Source organism: Kogia breviceps, chromosome 9, assembly GCF_026419965.1.
Source record: "Kogia breviceps isolate mKogBre1 chromosome 9, mKogBre1 haplotype 1, whole genome shotgun sequence".
Lineage (NCBI taxonomy): Eukaryota > Metazoa > Chordata > Mammalia > Artiodactyla > Physeteridae > Kogia > Kogia breviceps.
Genome location: NC_081318.1, coordinates 58,230,821 through 58,256,942, shown reverse-complemented (window position 1 = coordinate 58,256,942; position 26,122 = coordinate 58,230,821). Strand labels below are relative to the sequence as shown.

At 33.6% G+C, this 26,122-nt stretch overlaps 1 pseudogene; it reads left to right on the top strand.

The window, feature by feature from the left end:
• Positions 1-1,141: 1,141 nt before the first annotated feature.
• Positions 1,142-13,017, top strand: LOC131762419 (large ribosomal subunit protein mL51 pseudogene; annotated as a pseudogene).
• The last annotated feature ends 13,105 nt before the right edge of the window (positions 13,018-26,122 follow it).

The following is a 26,122-nucleotide window of genomic DNA, read 5'->3' as shown; positions in this document are numbered from 1 at the left end:
TCTACACATAGCTCCTTTATATTTGTCATGTTCTGGGTTCACCAAGCTTCTATGTTTATGTGTTTCACCAAATTTGGGAAAATTTTAGCTATTTCTTCAAATACTTTTTCTGCTGTAATTCTTTTCATCTTGGGCCTCTAATTACACATGTTAGATCTTTTGACATTGAGTTCTCTGAGGCTCTATTAATTTTCTTCTATTTTTTTTGGTTTATATTTCAGATTGGATATTTTCTGTTGTATCCTCAAGCTCACTGACTGTTTACTCTGTCATCTCTATTTTGTTTTCAAGCCTATCCAAGGATTTTTTTTTTAATTTCAGAGATTTCATTTTTCAGTTTTAGAATTCATTAGTTTCTTTTGCATAATTTCTATGTCTTTACTGAGATTCCCTAACTTTCCATTCATTACCAGAATATTTTTCTTTACCACACTGAGTGTAGTTATAATAGCTGCTCTAAAAATTCTTGACTGTGTTAAAATTAAATACAAAATGGAGCCCAGACTTGAAAATTCCCTGAGCAGACAAAACCACTTAAACCTCATAAGTGTAACTTAATTTAGCTTATTTTGCAAAACAAGTGAAACTTAACTTAGACTGCTTCTTGTAAATGCTTCTGATAATCATAAAAGAAACTTAAGTTGTCTTCCTAAAAATGGTATCAGATAATCACTTTTAACAAATCCCCTGCAATTCGGAAACCCCCATTATATAAGAATCAACCATTTTCACTTTATAAACCGTCCTGTAATGTCATCCCCCTTAGCTTCATATTAGTTTTAAATCTGAAAGCTCCCAGTTCACAAACTGTTCTTATATGCACAATAAACTCTTACTAAATACTATATTTTGGTTTGGTGGTTTTAATTTTCTTATTTCTAGATTTTTGACATCTAGTAATTTCAAGTTCTGGGTCATCCAGGGTTGATATTTATATTGTCTTTTCTCTTGAGAATGGGTAAAATTTTCCTGTTTTTTTTTTTAAAAAATATGTTTAGGAGGTAGAGCCCAAGATGGCTGCATGCACATAGTACCCTTGTGAACCCAGCAGGGATGGTTCTTGTTATCTCCTTGAAGCCCATGTCTGGCCCTCCCTCCTGTGCTTATGATGTGAGCTGTTGTAGTGGGGGAGACAAGAGCAATGGCAGGGAGCCTCACTTGGGTGGCAGGCAGGAGCCTATGGGGCCAGGTGCCACTGGCCTGCAGAAGCTTCTCTCTGGGTGTTCCTAGATTGTTCCATGTAAGGGTCACCCTCCCGCCCCACAAAGTGGTTGATCGTTGGAATGAGAAGAGGGCCATATTTGGGGTATATGACAACATCGGGATGCTGGGAAACTTTGAAAAGTACCCCAAAGAACTGATAAAGGGCTCCATATGTCTTTGAGGCTGGAAGGGGAATGAATTGCAGCGTTGTATCTGAAAGAAGAGAATGGTTGGAAATCAGATGTTCATTGATGACCTGCACAACCTGAACAAACGCATCACCTATCTCTACAAATGCTTTAACTGGCATGTACAAGTACCGGTAGAAGAGAAAGCTGGGAACTGTGGAAGAGGCATATCTCTCACCCAAGAGAAGGGGAAAGTACTTTTCCTTATGAGGAAAGGGATTTGTATGCTCTCAAGAATAAAATGGGACTTCTTTGTAAAAAAAAAAAAAATATATATATATATATATATATATATATATATATATATTTAGAAAATTTAGATTATGTCGTGGACATTGTCAGTGTTATGTTGTGGATTCTGTTATAGTCTTCCAAAAATTCTGGTTTTTTTGTTCATTTTGCTAGGTAATAAACTTAGTTGGACTCAAACTTCAAACTCTGTCCCTTCTGTGGAAGCTAAAATCACAGTTAAGTTCTTTCATCTTTATCTGAATTTTTCTGACACATGTATGATTTGGGAGTCAGCTAAAGATTAAAAGTATATATTGAGATGTAATTTACAATTTTGTATAGCATAAGTGTACAGTTTGATAAATTTTAGTAAACCTAAGCATTTGTGCAACATCATCACAATTCCATTTTAGAACATTTCCATCACTCCCAAAAGTTTATTCCTGACCATTTGTAGTCAATCTCCATTCTTACCTTTAGCCCTAGGCAACCACTGATCTGCTTTCTATCTCTATAGCTTTGCCTTCTCTAGAAATTTCATATAAATGGAATCATACATTATGTAAACATTTGTGTCTGTCTTTTTCATTTAGCATAATATTTATGAGGTCATTTGTGTTGTTGCAAGTTTCAGTAGTTCTTTTTTATTGCTGAATAATATTTCATCGCATGGATATACCATATTGTGTGCATCCATTCACCAGTTAATGGACATTTGTATTGTTTACAGTTTGGGGCTATTTTGAATATTGCTGCTATGAACATTCATGTACAAGTCTTTGTGTGGATATATGTTTTTTTTATTACTTATGGATAGATACATGGGGTGGAATTTCTGGGACATATGATAAGTTTACACATCCAAGAAACTGCCAAACTGTTTTTGTCTTTTCACACTCTCTCCAGCAGCATAAAAGTGTTTTAGTGTCTCCACATCGTCAGTGATACTTGCTATTGTTAAGTCTTCCTGATTTCAGTCATTCTAGCAGATGTAGTGGTAGCTCATTGTAGTTTAATTTGCCTTTCCCTAATGACTAATAAGTTGAACATCTTTTCATGTGCCATCAGATCTTTTACTCCTTTAAAAAATTGAGTTGTATGTCTTCTTATTCTAGAGTTTTCATTGTTCTTTATATTTTTGGGGTATGGGTCCTTTATCAGATATATGTTTTGTAAATATTTTCTCCCAGTCTGTGCTTTGTCTTTTTATTTCCTTAAACAATGTCTTTTGAAGAATAAAGTTTAAAAGATACTGATAAAATTCAATTTATCATTTTTTTCTTATTGATTGTGCTTTGGTATCATATCTAAAAAATCTTTACCTAACCCAAGGTCACAAAGATCTTCTTCTACATGTTCTCTAAAAGTTTTATAGTTTTATATCCTATATTTAGTATTATGATCCATTTTGAGTTAAGCTTTGTATGTGAAGTAAGATATGTCTAAGTTTATTTTTATTTTATTTTATTTTTTAACATCTTTATTGGAGTATAATTGCTTTACACTGTTGTGTTAGTTTCTGCTGTATAACAAAGTGAATCAGCTATATGTATACATATATCCCCATATCCCCTCCCTCTTGCGTCTCCCTCCCTATCCCACTGCTCTAGGTGGTAACAAAACACTGAGCTGATCTCCCTGTGCTATGTGGCTGCTTCCCACTAGCTATCTGTTTTACATTTGGCAGTGTATATGTGTCCATGCCACTCTCTCACTTCGTCCCAGCTTCCCCTTCCCCACACCCCATGTCCTCAAGTCCATTCTCTATGTCTGCGTCTTTTAAGTTTATTTTTAACGTGGATATTTTTTCTGTTTTTTTGAAAACATTATTTCTTTCCCATCAATTATCTTGATGTCTTTGCCAAATATCAGTTGGCCATAAATGTAAGTTCATTTCTGGACTGCCTGTTCTGTTCTATTGATCTGTATGTCTGTCCTTATGCCAAAATCTCATTGTCCAGATTATTGTAGCTTTATAGTATGATTTGAAATCAGATAGTATAACTTCTCTAGCTTTTTTCTTCTTGTTTGAAATTGTTTTAGCTACTCTAGATATTTTCATCTCTATATAAATTTTAGAATCACTTGTTAACTTTTTTTGCGGGGGACTGCATTGGGTGTTTGTTGCTGCACATGGGCTTTCTCTAGTTGCGGCAAGTGGGAGCTACTCTTCATTGCAGTGTACGTGCTTCTCATCGTGGTGGCTTCTCTTGTTGCAGAGCATGGGCTCTAGGCGCACGGGCTTCAGTAGTTCCAGCATGCAGGCTCAGTAGTTGTGGTGCACAGGCTTAGTTGCTCTGCAGCATGTGGGATCTTCCCGGACCAGGGATCAAACCTGTGTTCCCTGCACTGGCAGGTGGATTCTTAACCACTGCGCCACCAGGGAAGTCCTCACTTGTTAACTTTTACAAAATAAAACTACTGGGATTTTGATCGTTATTTTGTTGGTTCTGTAATTCAAACTTGAATATTAGCTCAAACTTGAATTTGTAGCTCAATTTATTATTAAATTTATTTGTAAGTATCCTATTATTTTAAATGTTATTGTGATTGAAATTGTTTTCTTAATTTTGTTTTTGGATTGTTTTGCTAGTATAGAGAAATACAGTTAAGTCTGTATATTAATCTTGTATCTTGTGACCTTGGTAAACTTGTTTATTAGTTCTAGTAATTTCTAAAACATATTCCTTAGGGTTTTCTACATAAAAGATTTTATTGTCTGCAAATAAAGACTTCTTACTTTTTGACCTGTGTGCTTAATAGTTTCTTTTTCTTGCCTTGCTATGTTGGAGGTCATAGCTAGTTCAATGTTGAGTAGGAGTAATAAGAGAGGACAGGACATCCTTGTAATGTTGTTGATATTAGGAGGAAAGCTTTCAGACTGTCACCATTAAGTATGATGTTGTTAACTAGGTTTTTTATAGATGCCAGTTATTATGAGGTGGAAATTCTTATCTATTGATAGTTTTTAGAGTTTTTATCATGAATGTGTGTTGGATTTTGTCAAATTCAACTAGAGATTTGAGCAGAGTTTATACAGAAAATTTAGAGCTTCCTGCTTTTCTTCTTTCTGAGATCCCCTTGCACTTACCAACAGCTATGATCATTTTGAACTCTCCTCTGGTTCTATAGCCTAAAAATCCTACAGTTTTCTATTGGAGTTTTAACTAACCTACATATGGCATGAATGTATCCTCTTACTCTACAAATTATAAAAATGGGAAATTCACCCCATTGCTATCCCTCTTCCAAGTTTAAATTGCCTCCAGAATTGGCTTACTTTTGTTTGTTCTCCAATGCCTATAGTTAGTTATGGTGTTTTGTCCTGTATTGGCAATTTTTATCTCTGGGTGGATTGATCTGGCTGGAGTTTACTCACCAGACTGAAAGTAGATCTCTCTTTGATTGAATTTATATATTAAATGAACTTTGCATACCTTGAATATATCCCACTTGCTTTGTTGACCATTTTAATATCTATTCTGTGGAATGTTTCATATGTCCTTGAAAAGAATATGTATTCTGTTGTGTTGGAAGTACAGAAGTACTGTTCTTTATAGGTCAATTAGGTCAAGTTTGGTAATACTTTGTGATATTTTTTTCTGTGTGTGTGTCTTTCTGATTTCATATTTTGCTGGATTCAATTTATTACTATTTTATTTAGGGTTTTTGCACCTATGTTCATAAGATATATTGGCTTATAATTTTACTTCCTTGTAATATCCTTGACAGATTTTGGTGTCAGGTTACATTGGCCACATAGAAGAACATGGAAATGTTCCCTCTTTTTCTTTTTTTCAGAAAAATTATTGTTATTATTATTTTTTAGTATTTGCAGTAGTTCACCAGCGGATCCATCTGGACTTGGATTTTTCTTTATGGGAAAGTTTTTCATTACAGATTCAGTTTCTTTAACAGATATGCAGCTATTCTAATTTTACATATATCTATTCTTATATAAGTTAAGGGAAGGTGTGTTTTTCAAGTTTTTTTCATTTCATCTCAGTTCTCAAATTCTGTGACATACATTATTTATAATATCCTACTTTTATATTTTGAATGACTGTAAAATCTTTAGCAATGTTCACTTCTTAAATTTCTCATAATGGTAATTTGTATTTTCTTTTCTTATATTTTTTTGTTTTGTCTTCCTAGAAGTTAATCCGTTTTATCACTTTTTAAAAATTTCACTGTATGTTTGTTTCTATTTTATTGATTCTGTTCTCATTTTATTATTTTCTTTAACATCCTACTTTTGAGGTAGAAACATAGATAACTGGTTTTTAACTTTTCCTCTTTCCTAATATATACACTTAAGCCTTTAACTTTCCCCACAAGTTTTGATATATTTTTATTATCATTCAATTAAAATATTTTCTATTGTGAATCATTATTTTTTAACTTATGAGTTACTTAGAGTTATATTGTTTAATTTCTGAAGTATTGGAGGGTTTTCTAGTTATCTTTCTTTGTAATTTCTAGCTTAATTACATACTTATCAAAGAATTTATTCTCTTTAACTCAATCCTTTCAAATTTATTTGAGATGATATGCTTTATTTTTATAAACGATTCATACACACCTGAAAAGAATGTGAATTCTGTTGTGTTGGGTGCAGTTTTCTATGTAGTTCAGTCAGGTCAGTTGTGGTAACTGTGCTGTTCAATTCTTCTATATATCCTTACCAATATATTTGTCTGCATTGATCACTACCAAAATTTTGTTAATATCTTCAACCATAATTGTGTATTAACTATTTATCCATTTAGCTCTGTCCAGTTTAGCTCTTAAAGCAATACATATGTAAAGCAATATGTATTGCTTTACATATTTTGATGTTCTGTTACTAGGTACATACAAATATAGATTATTATAAAACACTTTTGAATTGACTGTTTTTTAAAATCATATTTTCACATCTCTTTATTTCTAGTTATTAATTGTTGCCATAAAATTTTCTTTATCTTATCTATCTATAGTTACAACCCCTCTCTTTTGGTTAGTGTTTGCATATAATCTCTTTTTCCATACATTTGTTTCAACTTTTGTTTCCTAACATTTAAGGTCTTGTAAGCAGTATATAGATTTAAAAAAAATCTATTTGAATAATTTTGTCCTTATATAATCCATTTATATTTGATATAATTACTATTGTACTTGTGTTTAAATTTACTATATTAGGCTTTATTTTATTTCATTTCTCCTTGTGTTTGTTTCTTTTTCTTTTTTCCTAACTTACTTTGAATTAATAAGTATATTTTCTCTTCTACTTCTATGCCTGATAGTAATGCATCTACAATATTCCTTTGTGGTTAATATAGAGATTACATCATGCATTCTTGAATTATTTCTATCTACATTAAATTAGAATCTACCTTGAATTAATGTTTTTACTCCTTCTGGACAAAGTAAGGATCTCATAAACATTCTCACTCCATTAACTCTCACTTTTTATGCTGTTGTTGTTATATGTCGTAGTTTCCATATATTTTAATCACACAAGTTACTTAAAAAAAAAATCAACTAATATTAAATTAAATTTACTTACACTTTGAACTTTTGGTGCTTTTCCTTAATTCCTATATCACAAGATTTCCAGCTGGATCATTTTCCTTCTAACTGAAGGAAAATGTCTTTTATATATGTGTAAATATATGTCTTTTAGCATATATATTTACACATATATTTACATTGAATTCTCTCAGTTTTGTTTTTGTTTTCTAATTTTAACTTAATTTATAACAGCTTTATTGATATGTAATTTACATACCATAAAATGCATCCTTTTAAATTATGACAAATCAGTGTTCTTTAAATTATATTTGTAGAGTTGTAAATATTACTGTCTAATTTTGTATTTACAGAGTTGTAAATATTGTCTAATTTTAGAATATTTTAATCACTCCTAAAGAAACCCTGTACCCATTATCAGTCCATATTCCATTTTCTCCCTAGCCCTTGGCAGCTGATAATCTACTTTCTGTCTCTATAAGTTTGCCTATTTTGGACATTTCATATAAATAGAATCACAAAAATATCACCTTTGTGTGGCTTCTTTCACTTAGCATAATATTTTCGAGGTTTGTCTATATGAGCATGTATAAGTACTTCATTCTTTCTTATGGCCAAATGCTAGTCTATTGTACAGATATACCACATTTAATATTTTTTAATAATTTTTATTGGAAATAAAAATTTTATTTACAATGTTGTGTTAGTTTCAGGTGTACAGCAAAGTGAATCAAGTTATATATATACATATATCTACTTTTTTTTAGATTCTTTTCCCATATAGGTCCCACATTTAATATCGATTCATCACTGGATGGACATTTGGGTTGTTTCTGCTTTTTGGCTATTATAAATAATGCTCCTCTGAACATTCATATACACATTTTGCTATGGACATATGTTTTCAATTCTCTTGGGTACATACCTAGGAGTGGAATTGCTGGGTCATGTATTAATACTATGTTTGACTTTTTGAAGAACTGTCAAACATTTTCTAAAGTGGCTGGAAGATTTTATAATCCCATCAGAAATGTATGAGGGTTCCAATTTCTCCACAAACTCACCAACACTTGTTACTGTCTTTTTATTTTAGCAATTTTAATGGCTTGAAGCTGGTTTCTCATTGTAGTTTTGTATTTGACTAATGATTTTGAACATTGGGTGCTTATTGGGTATTTGTATATTTCTTTTGGAGAAATACCTTTTGAAATCCTTCGCCAGTTTTAAAATTGAGGTATTTGGGCTTCCCTGGTGGCGCAGTGGTTGAGGATCCTCCTGCTGATGCAGGGGACATGGGTTCGCGCCCCGGTCTGGGAAGATCCCACGTGCCGCGGAGCGGCTGGGCCCGTGAGCCATGACCACTGAGCCGGCGCATCCAGAGCCTGTGCTCCGCAATGGGAGAGGCCACAACAGTGAGAGGCCCGTGTACCACACACATACAAAAAAAAAAAAAAAATTGAGGTATTTGTCTTTTTATTGCTGAGTTGTAAGAGTTCTTTATATATTCTTTATAGATATCAAATACATGATTTGTTGATATTTTCTTCCATTCTTTGAGGTTTTTTTTATTCATCTTCTTCATGGTGTCCTTTGAAGTGCAGATGTTTTAATTTGATGAAATCCAATTTATGTATTTTTTTCTTTTTGTAACTTTTTTGTCACTTGTGCTTTTGGTGGCATGCCTAAGAAACCATTGCTAAATCTAGGTCTTGAAGATTTATGTTTTCTTCTAAAAGTTTTATGACTTTAGCTTTACTTTTAGGGCTACAATCCATTTTGAGTTAATTTTGTATATGATTCAACTTTTTTCTTTTGCATGTGCATTTGAGGTTGTCCCAGCACCACTTTTAAAAAGATTGTTCTTTTCCCGTTGAATTGTACCCGTTGAATTTTCTTTCTGACTTTTCATGTGGATGTTTCCTAGTTATTCTCTTTCAGTTTGCTAATCTTTACTTTGCCTTATCTGCTATTAAACTCATGTATTAGATTATTAATTTCAATTCTTATCTTTTTCATTTATACAATTTCTGCTTGATTCTATTTAGTAGATAACTGTTTTCTTGAAAAATTTCCATCCTTTTCTGTTTTAAAGAATACATTATCTAATGATAAGTCCAATAGTTAGTTGCATCATCTTTAGTTCTGTTTCTATTCTCAAATTTTTCCTATTTTTATATGTTCCAATTTCTTGTTTTCTCTAGTAAGATCTGATGGAATATTGATATCCTGAATGAAAAATTACAGGGGTCCTCGGTGATGATGTCTTTCCCCAAGATAATTTAATTTCATTTTGACAGGAAGAGAGAGATATGGCAGATCATCTTGATCTAGTTGAATGTGGATTCTCTACTCTGATTGGATTGGTTTTGTCCTAATTTGTCTTCATTCTCAGGACACAGTCCTTATTTCTAGGGTATACCTTTTCTGTGGTCTCAAGTGTAATCATGAGGGTGTTTCCTATATCCCCTCTACTTTTTGAGCCCTGAATTATGTTCTACATGTCCTCAGTACTACCATACTTCCAAGATCTTTGCTTAGCTATCTGGCATACAATTTTGGCTAGGTTTCTGGGAGTCTTGCTTTGTGTATGTGTGGTTTCAGAGCTGGAAATCTCTTTGCAGGGAAGTTGGCATGCAGAATTTCAGGTACACTTTTTTTTTTCATGTGCTTATTTGTCATCTGTATATTTTCTTTTTAAAAAAAACATCTTTATTGGAGTATAATTGCTTTACAATGGTGTGTTAGTTTCTGCTTTATAACAAAGTGAATCAGTTATACATATACATATGTTCCTATATCTCTTTTTATGTGCTTTCTCATTTTCCTCAAGTCTTAACCGCATTGGCTACCCTCAACTCTGAATTCTGTCTCTTCAGCCCAGTGAGAGTGTTACAAGCAAGGTTTGTCTTTATGTTTAGCCTCTGTTTTTCTGCTGCCAATCTGCAGGTGTCTTGAGGAAGAACACAGAGCAGAGTCTCACCTCAGTGTGCTTTCCTTCTCTCCAGGACTGCTGCTTCTCAAGTTCTGCCTGCCATCAGTATTTTCTAATGTGTCAAACTGTTGTTTCATGCATTGTATGATTAATTTTGGCAGGAGAATTATTCTGATATATACTTTTCTATAATAGCTGGAAGCAGAGTTTTCCCAGCTTTCTTTGGAAAAATATACACGGAAAATTCCTACTTTTTACTCTAATATAATTCTGTCATATTAGCAAGTAATATTCTTTTAAAAATCAGATACTTTCCTGGTATTATAATTCAGGATTTTATTTGTGATTGAAAGCCTTGGCATTAAATAAATCCTAAGGAGAGTGCCCTAAAATTATATATCAGTGCTACAACATTTACACAGAGATATGATAATTCAAAATTTATAAAAGCAGGCTGGGGTTCTTTGTGTTATATATAAGAGACCTCAACGTATGTGATGTGTAATATGTTAAAGAAAACCTTTTTATACCAATATTTTGATCCATAGTTAATATGTCAATTATCCTTAGCATTTAATTCACTGTATTTTTGTTTGTCTTAGAGTGTAAAACGTATTTCAAGAATGACAATTTTAATGGCCCAAGTCTCTTTAAAATGTCTCTAATAAAATTCAAGCTACTTGCTATATTTTCTCTCAATAACCTTTTTTTGAGAATTAACAGAATCCTTCTACTGATCTTAGTTCTACCCAGAAATATTACAGTACATATAAACATATTTATTGATATTGCTTTTGATGACTATCAAGATGTTTCTTCTGCTGAATATTATTTTTAAAGTAATGATTGACAAAATATTTTTCTCTCTCTTTATCCTTGCCTAAGTTTTTGCAAACTGTAAGTATATCTACTAAGTATCAGAATAGGAACTAATCATTTCTGCCTACTCACTGTCATTGATACTTTGACAATTATCAAAAATCTTGACATTTTATTGTAATCCACATGAATGATGAACATTTCCTTTAAAACAGAATCTTCAGCTTGACTTGGAGAATTGCGGAAATAGCTGTGACATTTTAAAAATTGTATTCAAGTAATATTTGTAATGGGGAAATTTATGACTTCAGGATAAGCAAATGAGATTACTGTCTATATATTCAATTCAATGTTAGAGCCTTTGGGGATTATCTGAACCTGTAGGGATATGCAACTTTGTCTCTAACTAAGCTATTTTACAACTCTGTACAGAGTGAAGTTAAGTTGTAGAAAATGTATAACAATGCAAATAATTCTTGTCTGTAGACATGCAAAAAAAATTCTGTCTAATGGAAGGAAAACATTTTTCCTCCTGTGGGAAAACCAGTTTTGCAAATTCATCTCAGTATTACAGACTCAAAAGTATGTCTTCTTTGAGTTCCCCTTTTAAACCCATTGAAATGGGTCCCTCATTTAATTAATGAGTTAAATAACATCTTTGACATGTGTTAATTTTGTATTTATATGAGAGACATTTTATCTTCTTTTGAAAATTATCATCTAACCTAATGCTCCCTTGGGCTCGTCATTTATGGAACCTCTTAAGGAAGAGATGAATTCATGTGTGGATGGAATTTCGGCAGATTTGAATGGGAGTAATTATGGTCAATGAAAGTGTGAAAGACAAGAGCTTGCTTCTTTTTCCAGGCTTGAGATATAAACCCACTCAACACAGGAAATCAGTCTTTAAGGTTACAGAGATTTCTCAGGGTTTTGTTGTTGTTGTAGTTTGTTTACTTTACTAGTGCCTATACAAAATCTATTTTTGCATCAGATCTGTTACATACACTGCAATTATTTTTAATATGATTTTTGGTTTTACTCTTTATTTCAAAGTCTGGTTTACTTCTTCACTTCAAAGATTGGTTCAGTAACTAAAACTGCCCACACTTCTAATGATAACTACCAATAAAGAGGAACATGAATTATTATATATTTACAAATCATTCAGATGTAGGACAGTCTCTTAGGCCACTTACAAAATAAAATCTTGTTCATTTCTCTACCCCTTCACCAGCAACAGAAACTCAAGGAGTAATTTCCCCATCATTACTACTACACTAATTGTCCAGGATTTCATCTCTCCTATCTTGGGTTTGAGAGGGCCTAAAATATTATAATCAGGAGGATTTCCTCCATGGGTTATTCAAACAGTAAAATCCTATACTCCAGAAGGCATCATCACTGCTCAAAATCAATAGGTGAACCACTGGGTTCTAAAGTCCTTTCCTGTTGCTAAAGAGAGGATCAACTGGAGTAGTGTGACATTCTCACTTGTGAAGGCTCCTGCTTTCTCAGCTTCCATTCATCATCTGAGCACTTGAATAGTGCTCTTGGCAGTGGTCCTTAATTAGGTCTACCTACTTGTTTCTTCCCAGGTAGCAAGCTCTCTTGGGCTCCAAAGCTCCCAGGGTCCTTCTGGTACCCCCTTTCATTTACTCACCTCTTTCCAACTTCCTTTTTGCCAGGGATAGTGGGAAGGTGGAGGGAAATCTATTCCTCTCTATTCAGACTTCCTTCACAGGCACTTTTTCTTTCGTCAAATTTAGTTCTCCTGTTTTATTTTTCTCAATAAATTTTGATGGCTCATTACCCTTAGAGGCTGAATCATTAACAATCAAAATATTAGTTCTCTTTCTTAATATTCAAACCCTGCCTCTAGGCAAGGGAAAATATTTGCATTTCATTATTCTCTGCATGAAAGGAAAGAAAGAAAAATTAAATAGTTTGTTTGTATATTATAATAGTCATAAAATTGGAGTCTTGCCACAGAAAAATATTTGATTGGTTTGCATTTAGGAGGTGGAAAAATAGATATTAGAGCTGACAAGCTCCCTTCATTTTGCTTTTTCTTAGGTTCAGAATACTGAAGAAATACTGTACCAGTCTACAGTCCCTTTAGAAACCACTTGAGATTTGATGTCTGTTTTGGAGTTGAAAAGTTTTTAGATTTTAGAATGGTAACATGAACTCATATGAATTTATTATGTAACTTCTTCCAGAGGGGCCTGGGGCAGTACTGATTACTCAGAATTTTTTTTTTTTTTTTTGCCACCAACATATGAATATTCACACTCTGTAGAATTTAGTCTTTAAATAGTCTCCTGTCAATTCAGAACAGCTTTTCCTTCTAAAAAATTTCAGATCAGATTATGTTTTGATGCCAAACAAATTAAAAAATTACTTCAGATTTTTCAGAGCTTTCTGGATTTTGCAATTTTGAATAAAAGATTTGGGCTTGTATTTCTTCAATTTTAAGGTGCCATCAATTTAAAATGCACTATCCATTTAATGACAGTTTTGAAAGCCAAAAAATAAATGCTCTATTTACTATTATTTCATGTGTTTTTACTTTTCTTTTTTGCTATCTTAGTTATATATCTCTAATTTTATTGTATTGTGGGTAGTGAACATGGTGTGCATAATATTAGTTTTTTGGTTTTGTGTGTGTGTTTGTTGAAACTTCCTTTGTGGGTAGCTTGTGGTTATTTATCATAAATTTCTTATTTATATTAGAAAAGAATGTTTATTCTCTGAGTGTGTGTATATATGTATTCATATAGATGTATACATATATACACTACACTGATGTATATATATGTATGTGTATGTATATAAGTGTATAAGTAGATACACATGTATATATTTATATTTATTAGCAAATGTTAAGTTATATTATTCAGACATTGTCCATACTTATTTTGAATCTGCTTGATCTATTGCTGTCTGAAACAGGCATCTTAAAAATTCCTACTATTCTTATAAATCTGTTAGTTTCTCTTTCAAGTTCTGAATATGTTTTCTTCATTCTGGTACATGTTATGTTGATTGCAGCTATATATTTTATGGCTTTTGTATGAATGAGGTCGTTCCCTCATTTCTTAATTACTTTTGCCTTCAATTTTTTTTTTTTAAATCAGGCACTATCAGGTTTCTTTTTATTGTAACTAGCCTGGTATTTTGTTGTTGCTGTTTATAGAACTTGATTAGTTTAATTCTATTTTTGAGAACTTAATCCATTCATGTTTATTATAATTACTGATATATTTAGAATTATTTCTGCTCTCGTATATTGAATTTTCAATTTATTATGATTCTTGTTTCTTTTTCCCCCCATTTCCTCTTATGTTACATTAAATAAGGGGTTTCCTATTTTTTTCTTCCTGTTACATTTTCTTCCCCCAACTGAGAAATAAGGCAGAAGGGAATGAAGCTTATCCTTTTATGTCATGCTAGGGGATACCAAGGACCATCCATAGATTATTTAATAATGTAGAGGAGTGTACCAGCACTTAACTTTGCTCTTTACTATTTGATTAGAGTCTGGACACTTTGAAGACTTGTTAATTTGTAGATATCCTTCCATTAGAAATGATAACTCTACCCATTTTTTTTTTTTGTCCTGTAGGACACTTTGTATTGCTAAACTTTACTTTTCAAAAAGGTAAAATTATGACTCACATAAAAATGGTTACACGTCAAAGATTTTATTCAACTTATTTATTAATGAGGGACCCAAGAAGATATCAAAACAAGTTCAAAAAACATTTAAGGAGATGTGTATTTATACCTTTTTAATAAAACGCTGTTAAAGTAAAATTTCTGGGTTATATATAAAACTGGTTAATGTTCTACAGTGCAACAAACCATACCTTTGAGCTTATGTTTTCTAACAAAAGAAATGATTTACCTTTCCACTTGGGGGGAAAAAAAGTGGGTTAATATGTAAATTCACTGATCTGGAACCTTTAATCAATGATAGTGAGTCAAACAAAGTATATTTCTCTAGATTAGAGCTTGATAAAGTACAGCCTGCCAGGCAAATCCAGCTCACTATGAGCCAAATTCAGTCATTAGTTTATGTATTGGGGGGGCGGTATCTGTGGCTGCTTTAGTGTGACAACAAAACTGTTGAGTAGTGGTGACAGACACCCTGTGGCTTGCAAGATCAGGAATATATACTCTTCAGTACCTTACAGAAAAAAATTGCAGAACTCTGTCTTAAATAATCCTTGGGTAGATCTTTGCTCTTTAATAACATTGAAAGATGTGCTGCCTTATTTCCAAGTTCTGAATAATTTTTCTTAATATTGCGTAAAGTAAAAATATTTTCTAACATTTTTTGATTACTTACAAATAAAGTTTATAAATCTTTGATGTGTGTTCTTTCTGTATTTCTATGAAAGTCATGTTTTAAACTTTTTAAAAATAAATTTATTTATTCATTTATTTAATTTTTGGCTGCATTGGGTCTTCGCTGCTGCACACGGGTTTTCTCTAGTTGCTGAGAGCGGGGGCTACTCTGTTGTGGTGTGTGGGCTTCTCATTGCTGTGGAGCACGGGCTGTAGGCATGCGGGCTTCAGTAGTTGTGGCACATGGGCTTAGTTGCATGTGGGATCTTCCCAGACCAGGGCTTGAACCTGTGTCCCCTGCATTGGCAGGCGGATTCTTAACCACTGCACCACCAGGGAAGCCCTGTTTTTAACTTTTTGATGTTGACCCTGATCATGTTGGTTTCCACAATATTTCTCCATTATAAAGTCTTCGTTTTCCCCTTTGTAATTGTTAGGTAGTTTGGAAGAAGATACTAGATTATACCAATATCCTGTTCTTCATCAAACCCAGAAGCCTTAGTATCCATTGACTACCCCCACCTGAATCAGTTACCACTACAATTGTTGCCATATGGTAATTTTCTATTTCTGTCTGTTTTTCAGCATCTGTTAACAGGAATTCTCCTAAGAAAGAGTTTTCCTCTTATCGCCCCTTTTATGTATGTGTATATGTATCAACTCAGAGATTTCTGTTTTATTCACTGGGTTTCAATCAATTCCTATCATTATTTTAATGCTCAAATTGTTTAAGATTTGGCCAGTATGAGCTTCTTCAAAGCTGGCACTTATGACTTTTGACATGCCCAGTTATTCTTCTGATCTGTAACCAGACACGTTATCCATTGTGCAACTGGCCCACGCCCTGCCCAGTTATTCTTTAAGTACGTTCTTATATTCTGGCACACCAAGATATTCCAGGGTCATCTTGTACTTTTCTTGCCCCCATCCTGGAATCAGTTTTTTCCCCAAGGACCTTGAGTTCCTTTAGAGGAAGATGGAATCTTGAAACTAAAATCTGGGCACTCACTTATGCTCATTGTTAGTTACTAGGATGTCACTGCTTCTAGACTCTTGCAAAAGAAGGCACAAAATATACACGTGTTTATAAACATGTACACACATATTATGATATATACATATCTATGTCTACATGTACACACATATTACAATATATACATATCTATGTCTTTATATATCTATCCATAGAAATATATAAAACAAACATGAGTTCACATTGATATCTCCAATTCCAATTTAACAGCTCAGGCCTCTTTCTAGCCTTCCTCCTTTTCATATTTGTAACTCACTTCTCCAACACTGAAAAATCTAGCTCCCATTGTCTTTAATATAGTTACTTCTTTTCTCAGTCCTTCTGTATATAACTAATCTCCTGACCACAGGAGCCATATGTTTGGCCTTTAGCTCCATCATCAGCTCTTCCTCACTCCCCTTTCCATCCTCCCCCGTCATGCCTACTTGGCCCTTGTCTCCACTGACACCTCCTTGAATCTGTTGCTTGCTGCATGGCCCAACCACCTCTTCAGCTCCAGGCCCACTACTGCCTCCTGTGCCTTCTGCCATGCTACCATCACCAAAGAAAGAGAAGTGGAAGAAAGGAAACCAATTAGGTAGAGGAAGAAGAGGAGAAATAGAGGATTTTCTTCTTATCCTTCATGGTCGGAAATTTTACTCTGATGTTCCTAGACCTGGATTTTTTCTTATTGAATTGTTTTTCTGGTAGCATTTGATGAACTCTTTTGACAAAAGAATCCTGTCACTTAGTTCTTAGAAATTCTTTGCCTCTATTTCTCCAACCATAGCTCTTCCTTTTTGTTTTTCTTCTCCTCTTAGGGAAATTCTTTGTCAGATATTAGAATTTCTGAATCTATCTTCCTTGTCTCTTAAAATTTTCTCCAGAGTTTACATCTCATTACCTCTGTATTATGTTCTGGAAGCATTCCTCAGCAATATATTCCAGCTCACCAGTTTACTCTGCAGTAGATCCAATATGTTATTTAGTCTATTTATATTAAGTTGTATATATGAATGAGTATATTTTTCATTTTAAAAACTTTTAACTGATTATTTTATTACTATTTATTCTTGTTTCATAACCACTTGTTTTTATGTATTTTATTGAATTTCCTCTTTTATTTCTACTATAGTATTAAGTATTCTTTGAAATCCTTTCTGATAACTCATCTCTTTAGGTCAAAGTTCTTTCTTGTGAGTTTAAAGACTGAGCTTGTTGACAATCTTTCATGGTGTTGCCATGGGATTAGTAAATCTTATTTGGACAGAATTCTTCTGCATATATGCCAAGCAGTGGCAGCCTCCTATGTGGTGTCCAAATTGACTTCCAGTGGGGATGATGTGTAAGTCTCCTGATACTGCATGACATGGCTATAGCAAGGGCAGTATTTTCTTTCAGGATGGCTGTCTTGACTTCTTAGCTCAGCAGCTGTGACGTGCTCCAGATATAAAGGCCGCAAAGATTTCCTGCCTATAATGACTTCCAATTGCGATGGCTTCCCACACAATGGATGCCTCTTAAACTTATACCTGTGATTTTGGCTCACTGCTATGGCTGCCAGTCTTTCTTCAGTGACACCTCACAGTTTCATGCCCACCAAGAGTTCCCTTTCTTAATACGAATCAATTTCTTTCTTTTCTCTCTTCCTTCCTTCCTTCCTTTTTACCTTTCTTCCTCCCTCCCTTTCTGCCTCCCTTCTCCCTCCCCACTTCTCCTCCTTCATCTTCTCCTTCTTCTCTCCTTCTCCTTCTTCTTCTTCTCCTCTCTCTCTCTTTCTTTCTCTTATTCTCTGGTTTTGTTTGTTAGTCTGCATCTTAGACCACAATCTATAAATGAAGTTTAGTACCTTTATGTTAATGAATGTATGTAAACAGTGACATTTAATGTCTTTTGCTTCATAAAGTCTGAGTATAACACTTCGTATTCAGAATCTAAAGGCTTTTCTGAATCATTCTCATCAATGGGCACTCATATGTAGCACCATATGGAAAAGACACTAGGATAGTAACTTCTTTAGTATACTTAGGATTGATACACTGATACTATAACATGGAAGAGTACTGGGATTTTGTCTGTATTTCCTGTTTGATTAAACTCATATTTTCTTTTTATCATTAATTGACTTAAGTATTTCTGGAAGTTAAATAGCTTCTCTTGAAAGGCAGTCAAAGATTTTTGACAGATAGCTATTTGGGGACCTGACTGTGTTTCTAAGGATGTATTGTTTGCACCAATCTCTTCTAGCTTTGAAAATCTGATGATCTATTGAAAAGATTTGGCAATTTCCAACACCTTTAACTGCATTACTTGACTTCTGCCAGGTATCTTTACCTTCTTCTATCACAATACTGTTTCCTCTCAGTGGTGTTTCATAATGTAATCATTTTGAAAGCAAGTTAAGTGAATATTTGAAATCTGAATTTAAGTCTATGTGTAACAGTATAGTGTGTGACATCATTGCAAGAAACAGAATCACCACTCAGTGACAAACTCCTTTACTTGGATGTTTGTCTATGTATGGACAAGAGCACCACAACTTATTCATCAAAGTTTCTTGGTACACAAAGTATGAAAAAGGTATGCTTTAGTCAAAAAATATGGTATTTTTGTTACATATCTAATATACTGAATTAGAGAATAGAAACAAATAGGATATAATAGTTATAGGGTAAGAGGAAGCAACCAAATTGGTCTCTATGTCAGATAGGTCTCCTCTGATGACATGGAAAAGGAAAGTTAATTCCAAATAGCTTAAGAAAAAGAATATATTGACTCATGTAACAACATCTTGGGGTTTGATACAGGACTTACATAATATCATGACCTGGTTTTGTCATACTGTATCTCTTCATTCTGCTATCCCCTGTGTTTTCTTCATTCTCAGGCTGGCTCTAAGCCTAACTCCTCCAATGTTCAAGTCCAGAGGAAATGGGAGAAAGTGTCTTCTCTGGCAATTTCCACATAAATCCTGGGAGCCACTGTCATGGGGCCAATTTGGATCATATGGTCCCTGACCTAATCTCCTGGGGGATCTTTTGCTCTGATTGACTAGGGATCAGAATGGCATGCCACCCAAAATGCACAGATTGAGACTTGGAGGGTAGATAAATAGTTGCCAAGGAAAACTGTGCAATTTAACTTAAAGCAGCATGAGATGGATATTGGGTAGTTAAGAACAACAACAAAATGTCTTACAGATATGGTTGGATATCGAAGACAGAGAAAATAGGAGAATAGGCTAAAAACTCCCACTTGTAGGGCTTCCCTGGTGGCACAGTGGTTGAGAGTCTGCCTGCCGATGCAGGGGACATGGGTTCGTGCCCCGGTCCGGGAAGATCCCACATGCTGCGGAGCGGCTGGGCCCGTGAGCCATGGCCGCTGAGCCTGCGCGTCCGGAGCCTGTGCTCCGCAACAGGAGAGGCCACAACAGTGAGAGGCCCTCGTACCGCAAAACAACAACAACAACAAAAACACAACTCCCACTTGTAGCAAGGTGGCTGTGAGTTTCTATTTGATTACAGAATTTATCAAATTATAAAGATTTTTAAGGTTCTCTAGTATTCTGTCATCAATCTTACATATTATTTCTCTTCTTATGTATAGACTGAAGAAAATTTATTTAGGATCACACTAAAAAAAAGAAAGAAAGGAAATATAAATATATAGGAGTTAACTAGAAAAAGTAAATGTTTCATTAATTGATCCAAGTACACTTAAGACTCTATTATGATGATCTGGAAAACTTTAATTGCATTGCTCCACTTGGCTCTGGTGTGTAGGTAAATAGTAGTAAAAACTTCTGTTTGCTAGCAAACTAGAGGTAAACCAAACTATATTGTTTGCTGTTCCCATAAATCCAGGATACTGTGCTCTGCTTCTGGTCAGAACTCAATTATTCTTGTTTACTGACCTACCCAGTAGTATAAATATGTATAAAATATGATTACAGTATGGTATTCTAGCCTCAAAACTGATTTATTACACCTTCCTCTGAGAGCTTAACACAGATAAAAATAGAACAGCAAGAAAATAAGCAGCTACTGCCTTTCATAACCAACAACACTCTTTGCCTTTCCCTTTCACTCTGCCTCCTACACCCACACTGATGGAACCAGATAAACACATAGAGCTGAATTGTTCTCCCTTTGGGTCATAACATCATAACTATGCTTGAATGTTATCTGTCTTTCAGCCTTACTAAGGCTTTTGCAATAATAAATGTAAGTTGTGGTCGGTCTTAAGGGTATTTGCATTATGAAAGGAAATTCTTGAGGACTGTAAAGAAGCCCTAGGATCAGTAACTGGAATTGTGGGAAGAGAGGTTCTTTTGGGGGGAATGCCCTGTCCCCACATTTTTGGTGGAGCAGCAAACATAAACCAGTTGTTTTTCATAGTGTTTCTGGTTATAGATTTAACCTAACTGTCTCCAAGTGCATCCACTTCTGGGCATGTGTGTGTGAGTGACCTAAAGATACTAGAACCCTTCCCTCTTCCAGTTCATGAGAGAGTGAATAAATAAAGACTTGGCAGCCATCTCACAGAGGCTGCTGACACCTGCTCTGGACAAATCCCAGGGCAATGTGCTTTCTATCTTCATTGCGTGTTCTGCGCGAAGGACTAAACTGTTTATCCTCCATCCAGCTAAAGAGATTATATTTCATGGCCAGCTGGTTCCCTTTGAGGCTGACTTTGGCTCCTTAAATATGATACTTGTCTAGATAAATGTTTAAGTTATTTAACAAATGACATAAAAATCACTTTTTCTTGGTAGCTTTTTTCACTTTTCATTAGTCTAATAGAGATTATTCATGTTTGCTGACAAATTTTGTGTTGTTCCCCCTCCCCCAAGAACAGTATTAAAAAGACTAATAATTTATTACTGTAGAAAGAATTCTTTCTACTTTATCATTATTCATAGCATTGTCCTTCTGAGGCTGTGAATATGATCAAAATAGGTCTAGAATTATTGGCTTTCATTTAATATAAATGAAAGCCAATAAATATTCTTAGCTAATTTTGTGGGGAGGATTTTTTCCTTTTGGGGTATTTCCCTTTGGTGGTATGTAGTACTTTCCACACTCACCTCTCCCACTAGACTTGTGTGCTTGGACTAAAAAACTTAACTCATAATAAGAAAGATGTTAAGAAATATACCTGCTTCTAAAGATCCACAGACGTTTTCCAAACCCTGCAGTGAATACCTATAATGTCTATTGCAGCGCATTACACACAATTTGCATTCTGTCTTCCTTGTTATTTGAGTGAAAAAGATGTAAGTAGTTTGAATTATCTGTGTTACTATGCCCAAATCAGAAGTGGATCATAATATCAACACTTTGCATAAATCTTCTGTAATGGGTTATTTTGATGTTTATGCTGCTCATTTTCACGGAGCCCTAACCTGTCAGTGTGGGCTGGATCCTCATGAATGCAGCGGACTCAGATGTGACAAAGATTGAGGCTGTTTCATTACAGCCAGTTTGCCTGTTTTCACATTAAAAAGGGAGCCTAGAAGTGTAAGTCCCTGAAGATCAGAAAGCGGCCACCATGAACTAAGCTAAATGAGACATCTTTGATTTTTTTTTTGGCATGACTGAGAAACCAAAGGTGCAACAGCTGTGTAGGGAGAATGCATAGCAGAATGGAGTCATGTTATTTAGGTTTAAGAACCAGATCTTCCCAATTACTAATGTGTACTTTTGGATAAATTACTTAACATCTCTAAGCCTTAGTTTCCTTGCTTGTAAAATGGAGATAATAATAGTATCTAACTCATAGGGTTGATGTGAGGATTAAATGAAATCATACTACTAAGAGGACATGGAACAGAGCCTGGCACCAAATAAATACTCAATGAATGTGAGCTGTTAAGTCCTGTCTGCCACAACTACTCCTTGACTCTAAACTACTAAAGCTCTTGGAATCTGCAATGCCCATTTTGGCACTTGATCATGCATTAATTCATCTATCACTGTCTATTGAGTGACTTTAATCCCCCTTAGATTGCTGAATATGGCTCACAGTGTTTAAGATAGCAGATTGCCTATTTTAGTGCTGTTCACATTAAGCTGATCTCTGATAAATATTTACTCAAAGTTCTCAAAGTTTAGGTCAATACTAAAAAAGCTAAAGGAATGTGGTACCCTATTAATGGAGAAAAAGTGCCTAGCTTATAGAAGCCCTGCTTTATTCCTCATTGCTAGAATATTGGGTTTAATTATGGGAATCTACACACTGAGAATGACACTGATAACAAGAAGCAAGTAGAGAAGAGTCTAGAAACCTTACATTATATGAAGAATGATTGAAAGGAATGGATGGTGCAGTGGATGAGAATGTCTCTTTTCTTGATGTTAGGTGCTGTTGGAGGGGTTTGTTGTTTTTAGATTTTCATTTATAGTCAAGTTTTAATATGAGTTCCTGAGGTTGAATTGGGGGTAGTTACCATCAAGAGTCACCCATTTTAGAAGCCCTTACTCTTGAAGCTACTATGGCTTTGTTTCTAAGTCGGTTTTATTGTCCTTGCCATTTATTTTTTCCCAAATAGTTCTCCCTAGAGGTTCCTAAGTCTTTATGAGCTTCTTGAGGGAGTGCCTACCAGTTTACCAGAGGGCTTCAGCATTGTTGAATCCTGAGTCAAACTCTCATTATGCCTTGTCCCCTAGTCTTAGTAGGCTCTAGAGCAGTGGAATAGGAACAGGTAGAAAATGGGAACCAACAAACTGTAGATAGCCGAGGGGGGTTCAGAGGGAACTGGGTTGGACAGAGTGGATTCAGAGCTCTGTCTCAGAGCATGTACTTGGTTTGAAGATCAACTCTACAACTGTGCTGCTAACCCTACCCTCAATTTTAGACTGCCCTATACTTTGAGGATTCACTCTCTGTCTCTCTCTCAAGTGATTTTGCTATTAAATTTATTTTAAATTACCAGTGCAAAAGACCATGGTGTTTTCTATAAAATAAAAAATTTGTCATATTTATACTATATTTGGTTTGGAGACTGAGTGTATAAATATGTGGATCAAAACTATCAGTGAAAGCACCCAAAACTGCTTTTTCTCATGATCCGATGTTTGGGATTACTGAATTTTGCACTTAGAAACCAATTACTTTGATTTTATATTCATTTTTGTTTCTAAAATTGGAGATAAGTGCAATTTCAGACTGTTATTTGCAAGTATTTCCCCATGTGGATTTTTCTGCCCTTGCAAGCTTTCTACTATCCTGACTGCCTTTAACTATAATGGTGGCTCAGCTGTGTGTTTTGGATGTTTTGCTAACAATTCAAACTTGCTGTTTTCCCATCACAGTTATATTCTCCATTACTTTTCATACTGTTTTGTTTTTTAGCAATAGCTGCAATTCATGTAATTGTAGGACATTTGTTTGATATAAACTCTTAGTCCTATCTGGAAATGTTTAAAACACTGTATTCTTTGGGAGCACATGAGGAATAATATTTTAACACATAGCTTTTATTTTCACTGAGCTGACATTAAGCCAAGGTAATTTTGTTCCATGTTGTGTAATGTTCTCACTTGTGATTATTCCTGCAGGTTTCTCATTTTCTTTTTTTAATCACAACTAAAGGGCAAGAAACAGCTACGTTTGTCAGACATTTTAGGTAGTTTTTCCCTTTGCATCAAACAGTTCTGTTGAAAATACTAAACTGTGTATATGTTGAGATTGCCACCCGCTGGTGAAATAGAGAATTTCCATTTTAATGAGTAATTTAGGAAAACTTATTTGTTTGCTGTTTCTAGAGTATGAATTTACATTTTTATGTTTAAAAAATATATTTTAAACTTTACTAGAAGACTAAAGAATTTTATTATTATGGAACACTTTAAAGCTCTACTGGAAAAATAAAATAATCATCATTTTGAAACCATTTAAAAATCTTTATTTACATCTCTCATAGTCCCTACAAAGGGGAGAAGAGAAAAAAAAAATCTCAGAATTAAATATGCCTAAGTGTTATCAGTGGTTGCTGTTGAGTACTAAGATTAAGAGGGATTAAAATAATTTTTGTTGCTTCTTTACACTTTTATTTAGTAACATTTTTTTTCCTACAGAAAGCTTGTATTGCTTTAAAAGAATATATAAATCTGAAGAGGAAAAATAACTATATGTGTGTATATAAATCGAAATGTAAGTCTTACAACAGCACTTTATAGAGTGTTAAAAAAAGAAAGCACTACCCTAAATCAATGCCACATTTAACTAAAAAGATACAAAAGGGACAAAAGCCTGGAGATTGAACTGCAGCTTTCATCACTCCACTGGCACACATTTTAAATTCAAATGCATACATAAGAATTTATTATGAGTAAAGATGCCATTTCAAATTCATGTGCAAGGATGCTTGGTTACCTTACATCATTTACCAAATACATTCCAGATGTGAAAAATTAAAAATATACAATGAAATAAAATTTTAAATTAAAAACATATAAATTAATATTTAGGCTAAGCAAAAAAGCAAAAGAAAAAATTATAAAGGAAAATATTGGAAACTTCTGTGTATAAATACAGAAAAGCAAATGATAAACTGGGAAAAATATTTATGGCGTATAGAACTGACAAAATAAATAAGACTAAAAAAATGGCCTATGAGCATTTGAAAAGAAAATTAACCTCATTACTAATCAAAGAACTATACATGTTTTTAAAACTGAAAAATTTACCTATAAAATGGCCAAGATTTTAAAAATGTTGTAGTACTCAGTGTTTTCTGAAAAATGTTTCCCTTTCTGATAAAGCTTTCAAATATCTGGCATGTTAAAAGTGTGTTGCTAGGTACATGAAAGATGATACAAAGTACTCCATATTATAAAACTATTCTGCTATTTAAAATTATTCCTTAAAAGGATATTTAATAACATGGAAAAATGGTCATATAGAATTTAGATTACAAATAGGGTTTAAGTAATAACACAATTTTATCTATATCTATCTCTCCAGAAGGATGTTATTCCAAAGTTTTAATAGTGATTATCTATACTACCAGAATTATTGGTGATAATTTCCTTCTTCATTCACTTCTGTATTTTTAACTTTTTTTAAAACAAAAAAATTGCATATGTATAAAATATTAAAATTCCTTTAAAATTAGGGTACAAAATAATATATGTAGTTTTATTACTATTTTAATAAAGATAAAAATATGTTATATGTACATATGTATATTCATAATTCATACATGTAGATTAAAATTATTTGAGAGTGTGACAATGTAACCATACAATTATTTGTATGGTTATTTCTATGATTATATTTCCTAGTTAAAGGTGATTATTGTCTTCATCATTCATTTTATAATAATTTTACTACTGATAAACAAAAATGTACATTTCATATATATATATGCACATATATATGTAATCTTTAGAAAGATATTTATTGATGTGGAAAAATATTCATGAAAACTTTAGTTAAAAAGATGAAAAACTAGTGCAGCATAAGTAGTTTGTTCCCAAACTGAAGTAGAAGCTTATATCTATTTTATTCATACATGTATATGAATAGATTTTTGAAAACTTGGAAGGGCATGTCCTAAAGTTTTAATTGTGATTATCTATAGTACAATGGATATAGCTGATAGTTTCCTTCTTCATTCATTTCTAATTTTTTAACTAGAAACAGTAAAGTATTATACATACATACGTATCAAATATGTACATTGATTTGTTTTCTTTAAGTATGTGCAGTTTATTTTGTATTGATTTTACCTCAGTAGAGCTGTTAAAAATATATAGTAAAAAACTGCTGTACAATAAAAAATACATACAACTCTTATCTTTTCTTTCTAAAAAGAAAATTTAATATTAAAAAAATTCAGAGTGTTCACATTTTACTAGCTCAATGTTT